Genomic DNA, 9,741 nt, shown 5'->3' with positions numbered 1-9,741 from the left:
GTCAAGGGTGCCTGTGGGGGCCTGGGCAGGAGTCGGGCAGATCTGAGGGTCTCTGACAGAAGGGAGTGGGACCGGGGCAAGTGCCAAGGCATGGTCCACTGGAGGAGCCTCACTGCCTGCTGAAACCCCTCCGCCGGAGCCCATCAAGCCAGATATGTGAAGTAGGCGAGGGCCATTTGCTGGCCACTTCCAGGTGATGGTGCATTTCTTCATTCCTCACAAAGGGTGACACCTCCCCAGCAGGCACCCAGGGGGCGGGGGTGACACGGCAGAGGCTGGTTCCTCGCTGGTTCCAGACGGCCTTGAGCTAGGACTGAATGCGTTTCAGCATAGATGGCCACCACAAAATTGTACATTGGCTCCCGGCCGGCCAGGGCCAAGGCAGCGGGGGCCGTTCCCTCACTGTTTCCAGGATGGCTTCGCGGGCCACATGAAACCACTTCGCGGGCCGCAACTGGCCCCCAGGCCTTGTGTTTGACATGTCTGTCTTAATGGGTACGTGCTGGGCCCAGAGGCCTCGCCCGGGCTGCTGTCTCCATTCCAGGGAACAGGCCGTAACAATTCATTGTACATCCAAGTTGCACTGTTGGTAGCCTGCAATTAACAATCAAATTCTGCTGCTTGGTCTTGAGGTACTGTAGCAGTGGCCTAAGATTGGGCAGGCGAAGAATTGGTTAGGAATACCCCCATTGTCTGCCGGATGTAAACACCAAAGCCGTCACACAATTTTGCATATACCAAGTGGAAGTAGACTAAAATTTAATCTTCTGCTAACAAAACCTGTGTGGCCTATTGGTTGTGGCAGAGACTGCTGGGACATTCTAAAGCAGGCCATTGGTTTATGGACTCCAATCAGTTGCAAGAATGTGCAAAACTACCTGTTAACGTTCCTGGAATAATCCAGTGTTCAGATTTTTCTCTTTGAAAACGCTGATCTGGCGCATTTTTGTGTTAATTACTCCTTGGGAATTATTCCTTTCAACTCCTGAAAAGATGACTTGGCCACTGATAAATGAATTGCGGGAGAGTAAAATGAGCATTCTGGGAAAACCAGATGAGCCAGGGGGGGTCTCTCTCCAGTGCGAGCCACATTCAGTGGTGGTTCAGGGTACCCAGAAAGACGTTCAATAAGCCAGATGGAGTCTCCTCCAGCTTGAGACCCTCCCAGTTAGTTGCTCGGAGATGTGAAGAGATAGTCAAGTGAACCAGATAGTCTCCTTCAGTGTGCTGTGAGCTGGAGACCCGTTCTAGTGTGATTTACTCTAGTGAGCAAGTACAGGTCAGTCCTTGCTTAAGGAACACCATCGGGGACCAGCAATTTTGTCACTAAGGAAAGCGGTTCCTGTCTTTGCCTCGGTTCTTCCAAGGTACGGAAGTGCCTCCTCTTCAACTCCTTCCACCCATCTCTGCTCTTTCGGCCGCTTTGCACAGTGGTATTCCTTGGCAACGGTGACAGTGCTAGGACTGAGGCAGAGGCCCAGGGCCTCCAGTCTGCCCTGAGCATCTACTTCAGCACGAAAGATTTGTAATGATAAAAAAATAATAAAATCTCTTTTTTAAAGAAAGATGTTGAAACTCTAGAAAGAGTGTGGAGAAGAACAACAAAGATGATTAGGGGGCTGGAGGCTTAAACACATGAAGAATGGTTGCAGGAATTGGGTCTGTCTAGTTAGTAGGGGGGGAAAAAAGGACCAGGAGTGACATGATAGTGTTCCAATATGTGAGGGGCTGCCACAAACAAGGGGGTCAAGCTATTCTCCAAAGCACCTGAAGGCAGAACAAGAAGCAACGGATGGAAACTAATCAAGGAGAGAAGCAACCTAAAACTAAGGAGGAATTTCCTCACAACAATCAGCGGAACAACCTGCCTCCAGAAGTTGTGGGTGCTCCATTGGAGGTTTTGAAGAAGACATTGGACAACCATTTGCCTGAAATGGTATAGGGCAGTGATGGCGAACCTTTTAGAGACCAAGTGCCCCCAAACCGCCCCCCCCATCCCTACTCCGTCTCCTGCCCTGCCTGCTCCGCCCCCGCCCACCCCCTGCCCCACCCGCCCGCAGGGGCACGCACTGCCTCCATGGCCCACAACAGATTGCCCAGGCAGCCTTGCAGCGCCATGGCAGCCACGCCCTCTGCCCACACCCCGCAGCAGCATCTGCACGCTATGGGGCATAAGGGCAGAGTCTTGACCCTGCTGCCCGGCTATGTCCTTGGCTGCGCTGGTCCGTGCAGGCTGTGCCCAGGGGCGACTCTCCTGCAGGGGGAGGCAGGGCTGGGGCAATAGCACGTGTGCCCAGAGAGAGGGCTCCGAGTGCCGCCTCTGGCACCCGTGCCATAGGTTCACCACCACTGGTATAGGGTCTCCTCCTTGAGCAAGGGGTTAGACTAGAAGACCTCCAAGGTCCCTTCCAACTCTGTTATCTTAGTTTCATCTTGGATACAATATTTCAATGAAAATTGTCCCCTGATGGTCCCTTCCAGTTCTTCTTTTTCTGACTGGTTGTAAATCGGCTTTTTCAATGCCATTGTAACTGAACAGTTGCTGAACGAATGGATATGAAGGGAGGGCTACCTGTAACTGGCTCAGGGTGGTGACCCAAGTGAGTTAGTATCTTAGGAGCAATACTTGCCCCTCACCCTTAGGTATGTTTAGATAGTGGTCAGGCTGCCGCCAGAAGTTTGAAGAGTGGTAAGAGGCTAGCTGTCAGCCCTCTCTGGTGGAACCTTGGGGAAGATTATATAAAGGTGAGTTGCTCTGCTGAGTTTCCCGGTGTGAGGTGTGGGATATTGCCATGGCTCCTGTCTTGGAGGATGGGGTACAGATTGGTGGGCAAGAAACATAACTAAACAAGCACTGGCCAGCCTGGCCACTTATCTTAGAGCAGGGGTCTTCAAATTTGGCCCTTTTACGACTTGTGGACTTCAACTCCCAGAATTCCTCAGCCAGGTATGCTGGCTGAGGAATTTCTGGGAGCTGAAGTCCACAAGTCGTAAAAGGGCCAAGTTTGAAGACCTCTGTCTAAGAGTTAGATCAGTCACCTCATTTTCCTGTGGCTTACTTAACATAACAATGGAGGATTTTGCATTCTTTATTACTAAGGAACGCCACTGGCAGTCATACAAAAACATAGCGTTGGGCGTGTGCTAAGTACATTGCTTCAAAATGATATAATGAAGATGGCTTGACAAGAAGAATCCTGTGCCACAACTGGATAAGTGGCACAGGTTGTTGTTGCGGCTAAGGAAAAAGGCATCTGCTGGAGGATCCAACTTTTCTTGAAAGCCTAATGCAGAGGTTCCCAACCTTTTGGGCACCAGGGACCGGTTCTGTGGAGAGAGGTTTTTCCACAGACCGGAGAATGCGTGGTTTTGTGTGCTGCTTGCATCCCACAGATGGGCCTTTGCTTGTTTATATGGCCCAGTTGCTGGCATGCCGCGGCCCGGTACCGGTCCACGGACTGGGGGTTGGGGACCCCTAGCCTAATGTATCCTTCACCTGGTTTGCCTCTACAACTCTTTCCACCAAGAGGGACAGTTGGCATGAGTAGTTTTCCCCTTTAGACCTGGATTAAATAGTTTGGCAAGCATTAGAACTGCAGCTGGTTCATGACTACAGTATGAAGGTGTTCTACCAAGGCTTTATCATAACAATTTTAAAGATGTGTAGACTTCCAGCTCTCAGCCACCAACCAGCCATCCCTTCTCAATTCTCAATTGCAAATACTATCCATCTTCCTGGGTTGGTGTTGTGATGGCTATATTAAATTCTACAATTCAGATGGAATTTTGCATGTGATCCCTCGGCAAGACTGGTATTTTAATAATCCCAAATATCTTCTTGTCATTCCTTGAAACAATTCCATTGTCTTTTCCTCACTCCTAATTGCATTTGATCTAGAATAGAATAGAATAGAATAGAATAGAATAGAATAGAATAGAATAGAATAGAATAGAATAGAATAGAGCTGGAAGGGACCTTGGAGGTCTCCTAGTCCAGCTCCCCGCTCAAGCAGGAGAACCTATACCATCTCAGACAAGTGATTGTCTAGCCTCTTTTTAAAAATCTCCAGTGATGGAACACCCACAGCTTTTGAAGGCAAGCTGTTCCACTGGTTAATTGACCTCACTATCAGGAAGTTTCTCCTTAGTTCCAGGTTGCTTCTCTCTTTGATCAGTTTCCAACCATTGTTTCTTCTCCTGCCCTCTGGTGTTTTGGTGAATAACATGACCCCCCTCTTCTTTGTGGCAGCCCCTCAAATACTGGAATACTGCTATCATGTCTCCCCTATTTCTTTTTTTCTTTAGACTAGTCCTGCAGTCATTCTTCATAGGTTTTGGTCTCCAGGCCTTTGATCATCATAGTTGCTCTTCTCTGAACTTTTTCCAAACTCTCAACATCTTTGTTTGTGATTTGGTGACCAAAATTGGCTGCAGTATTCCAGGTTTGGTCTTACTAGGGTTTTATAAAGCGGTATTAATACTTCGGGTGATCTTGATTCTATGCCTCTGTTTATACAACCCAGGATTGTTTTAGCTTTTTTGGTTGCTGCTGCACACTGGTGGCTCATGGGTAAGTGATTGTCCACTAGGACTCCAAGGTCCCTCTCACAGTTACTGTTTTTAAGCCAGGTCTTGCCCAATCTGTACTTGTACCTTTGATTTTTCCTGCCTAAATGTAAAACTTTGCTTTTCTCCACATTTTGTTGGATAGGGCCCATTGTTCAAGTTTGTCAAGATCTTTTTGGATCCTGAGTTTGTCTTCTGGAGTGTTTGCTGCTCCTGCCAGTTTGATATCATCTGCAAATTTGATGAGTTCTCCTTCAATTCCCTCATCTACGTCATTGATGAAGATATTGAAGAGTACTGGGCCTAAGACAGAACCTTGTGGTACCCCAGTGCTTACTTCTCTCCATGTGGATGTAGTACTGCTGAGGACTACTTGTTGAATACAGTTTGCCAGCCAGCTACAGATCCATCTGGTGGTGATGTTGTCTATTCCACCTTTTTCTAGCTTACCAAGGAGTAGGTTGTGGCCTACTTTATCAAATGCCTTACTGAACTCTAAGTATTCCACGTCCACAGTATTTTGCTGGTATATTAGTTTAGTCACTTTGTTGAAGAATGAAATAAGATTGGTTTGGCATGATTTGTTTTTAACAAACCAGTGCTGGCTACTAGTTATAATTTTGTTTGCTTCTAGTTGTTCGCAGGTCTGTTTTTTTATTATCTTTTCTAGGATCTTCCCGGGTATTGATGTTAAACTGATTGGTCTGTAGTTTCCTGAGTCCGTTTTTTTCCCCTTTCTTGAAGATGGGAACCACATCAGCCCTTTTCCAATCCTCAGGTACTTCCCCTGTGCTCCAGGTTTTTTGAAAGGTGTGGTGCAGTGGTTCTGAGATAACATCTGCTAGCTCCTTCAGAACTCTGGGATGTAATCTGTCAGGCTTCGGTGATTTATATTCATCAAGGTCGGATAGGCGTTCTCTTACCATTTTCTTCCTTATTTTAATTTTTGTTTCTAATTTGTCTTTTTTGGGGTTTTTTGGTATGTTGGGCTATGGTTTCTTTTTGTGTGAAGACTGATGTAAAGTATGAGTTAAGCAACTCTGCTTTCTCCCTGTTGCCTGTTATTTCCTTGCCATTTTTTCTCTTTAGTGGACCTACAGCTTCCTTGACTTTTTTCTTGTTATTAATATGTTGGAAGAAACTTTTTTTTTTTATTATCCATGGTTTCTGTTGCAAGTCTTTGTTCGTTCTGAGCCTTTGCTTTCCTGACTTCATCTTTGCATGTTCTGGCTGTCTGCTGATAATTGGCCTTAATTATGTGCCCCTCTTTCCATTTTTTGTATTTGTCCTTTTTGTCTTTCAGTTTGTCAGAGAGATCTTTGTGTAGCCATGCTGGTTTCTTCTTGAATTTCTTGTTTTTCTTTTTCAGTGGTATTGTGATGGTCTGGGCTTTTATGATCACATTTTTGAGAGTTTCCCATGCTTCTTGGGTTGTTTTCCGCTTTAGGATTTTCATCCATGGGATCTTTCCTAGGTTCTCTCTAAGTTTGTTAAAATCAGCTCTTTAGAAGTTCAAGACACTGTTTGGATTGTTTTCTGTTGCTAGTGTTTGCGTTATATTAAATTCCAGTATGATGTGGTCACTTTCGCCCAAGATTCCGGCAACTTCAACTCCCTCTATCACTTCTTCTCTATCAGTTAGAATTAAGTCTTAAAAGTGATTAGGTCAGCAACAGGGTAGAACAAACACTTATTTCCTCTGAGGTAATACTCTCTGAGATAATACTTCTATGTGCTTGCAACACCACATCATCTGATAAACTGATAAAATTATTCCTGCAAGGATGAGGAATCTTTCCCTTCTATGCTGTATTTCATTTAGGAAAACTGAGTTGATCTTTCACTTTATGTGAATTTTGTAGGAAAAAAGGTGTCTTTCTGAGCTGACAACAGCAGTATATTAGGAAGTTAGATTTTCTTTGTCCCTCTCCTTCTCCCCTACTTAGAGGCCCTTGAATGTCTTGCTTTTTATAAGGTCTGTTATTAATGTCAGGACTGGCCCATCAAACATTCCCTTACATAAAGAATGGGTTTACTTAAGACTAATAGAGCAAGCCAATATGGTGGCTAATTATTGTGCAAGACCATAGATCTCAAAGTTTTGGACTGGAGGTATAGGGATGGAAGGATGGCCTTGATAGATCATCCTTGAACGTCCATCTCCACCTTCTCCAGCCTGTTGATGACTACTTTCCCCTATGTTGAGATTGCAATCCCCAGAATTCTCAATCAGCAGTTCATGTTGGCTAGGAATTCTGACGACTGCAGTTCCGCTCAATCTAGAGCAACGTTTCTCAACTTTCACAACTTCAAGATGGGTGGACTTCAATTCCAGGAATCCTCCAGCTACCACACTGTTCTCCATTCCTGTTATTTTGGTTCCCCTGAGGACACGCAGTTGCATTTTGCTTTGTTGGTTTCTGACAAAAAGTCTAGGTTGGCGGTTGGATGTCGTAAGAAAGCTGAGGATTGTGACTCATGGTTTGATCATGTTTCTTTAAAAAGTTGTTTTGGTGTCAAACCATAGCATACATTAGGATAAATATGGAGAGAGAAAAAACTTTAATTAAAGATATAAATGTGATGCTGAATACCACTCCAAAACTATGGACTTCAACATTTTGTGAAGAAATCTGGTTCTATCAAGCTTAGGGTTTATCTAAGAGAATCATGCTATATTGATGCAAGAAAATAGTCTACAAAATTCCAAGTGTAAATACAAGTGATGTTTTCTTCGTCAATTTTTTAACTGAGAAGATAGAGCAGTATGTTTCTATAGGCCTTCAATTCAATAGTAATAATACATGTAACTTTTCTTTCACAAAAAAATGTGAAATCACAGCTATTAGTTGTTTAGCTGGAGTTGGCCTTCATATACATTGAGTTCTTCCCAAGCACCTAAGACAGGGGTCTTCAAACTTGGCCCTTTTATGGCTTGTGGACTTCAACTCCCAGAATTCCTCAGTCAGGCACGCTAGCTGAGGAATTCTGGGAGTTGAAGTCCACAAGTCATAAAAGGGCCATGTTTGAAGACCTCTGACCTAATATGTTGTAATATATTCTATTATGGTTTGTTGCTTAATCGGCCATAAAGTTAGACTGGAGTTGGCATTTTTTATATACCTATCAAGTCCTTCCCAAGGACCTGGGATAGGCAGATATTTTTAATGATGTTAAAGGTATTCATTCACAGCTTCTGGAGGCAAATTGTTCCACTGATTTAATTGTTCTGTCAGAAAATTTCTCCTTAGTTCTAGGTTGCTTCTCTCTTTGATTAGTTTCCATCCATTGCTTGTTGTCCTGTCATCAGGTGCTTTGGAGAACAGCTTGACTCCCTCTTCTTTGTGGCAGCCCCTGAGATATTGGAACACTGCTGTCATGTCACCCCTCGTCCCTCTCTTCATTAAACTAGACCAGGGATCTTCAAACTTGGCCCTTTTATGACTTGTGGACTTCAACTCCCAGAATTCCTCAGCCAGGCACACTGAGTACGGTCTGTCAGCCAGCAACAAATCCATCTGGTGGTGATGCTGTCTAACCCACATTTTTCTATCTTATCAAGTAGTAGGTTGTGGTCAAATGCCTTACTGAAGTCCAAGTAAATTATATCCACAGCATTCCTCTGGTCCACAAATGTTATCACCTGATCAAAGAATGCAATAAGATTTATCTGGCCTGATCTGTTTTTGATAAACCCATGACTTTGTTTGCCTCTAGGTGTTCGCTGATTTGTTGCTTGATGATCTTTTCCAAGATCTTCCCAGGTATTGAGGTCAGGCTGATAGGTCTGTAGTTTCCTGGATCCAATGCTCCAGGATCTTTGAAAGATATAGTTCAGTGATTCTGAGATCACATCTGCCAGTTTCTTCAGAACCTTGGGGTGTAGTCCATCTGGTCCTGGTGATTTGAACTCATCTAGGGTGGACAGGTGCTTGCTTACAATGTTCTTGCCTGTCTTAACTTGTGTCTAATCTGTTTTTTACAATACTGTTTTTGATAGGTTGGACTGTTTTTTCCCTTTGTGTAAATATGGATGCAAAAAACGAGTTGAATAATTCTGCTTTCTCCCTGTTGCTTATCACCTTCGTGCCATTTTCTCCCACTAGTGGACCAATCATAGGATACAATGTTCTAAATAAAATTGCCTTTTGCAGTTGACCAATGGTGATTTTGTCAATGCTGATGGTATTCAAGTGGTATTATGATGATGGTGGTTTGTCTCACAGTCAGCCAGATGTATAGATTTGATTTGGCATTTTTATCCACCTATTATTGCTATATATAACAATGTGAAATCACAGCAGCCAGCTCTTTAGCTGGTGTTGGCCTTCATTTATATCAAATTGTTCCAAAGAACCCAGGATATCATAATATATCAGCATAATTTGTAATTGACATATGGAAACCTTATAATTAGTTATCTGCAGGCGTGGGAAGAAAAATTGGTTTCAATTTCAAAGTCGATGTTGCTTTAGATCGCCTCCCGTATGCTCTCTAATTTTCTGTTGATCAATCCAGCAAAGTTGGCAAATACATGGGACCTATAAACAATATATCCAGAGGGCATCAAGCTTGTCTTGAAAAGAAATTAACCCAGAGTAATAGCCTATTTTTCACATTGCATTGAGTCACAATAATGATGCAAGTGATAATCATACCAAATGGGCTAGTTATTACATCTCTGCTCAGGACAAGGTCAGATGGCAAGGCTGTGGATCATAAAAGCCTCACCATTATGCAAATTTTTGATGCAATTGGATTGTTTCTTTCTCTGGCTTCCTAAGCATTCAAGCTAGCTCATAGAGATTTGAAAACATACAGCAAACTAAAATATTGGTTGTACAATATTTAAAACTCCAATAGCAACAACAGAAATTGAGTTTGTTGACAGTTTATCTCATAAATGACAATTTAGCCCATGTAGGAAGCAAAGTAAGAACAAGAATCTCAAATCCTTTGAAGATCTTCCACTTTATATACTGTATAAAAGAGGGTAGGGAATTTCTCTTGCGGTTTCATAGGTTGTGCATATACCTCAGGCTAATATTAACAATTCCTTACTGATGTATGTTGCAGTTCTTGTTCACTTCTATGCTAGCTTGTCACACTGAGTTGCCACCTCCTTAATTCAGTTATACTTGGAGTGGACCGCATGACCACAGTGCAAACCAAGGA

This window comes from Protobothrops mucrosquamatus, unplaced genomic scaffold (assembly GCF_001527695.2).
Source record: "Protobothrops mucrosquamatus isolate PMUCROS unplaced genomic scaffold, P.Mucros_1.0 scaffold1126, whole genome shotgun sequence".
Classification (NCBI taxonomy): domain Eukaryota; kingdom Metazoa; phylum Chordata; class Lepidosauria; order Squamata; family Viperidae; genus Protobothrops; species Protobothrops mucrosquamatus.
Note: the sequence above shows the minus strand (reverse complement) of the source record.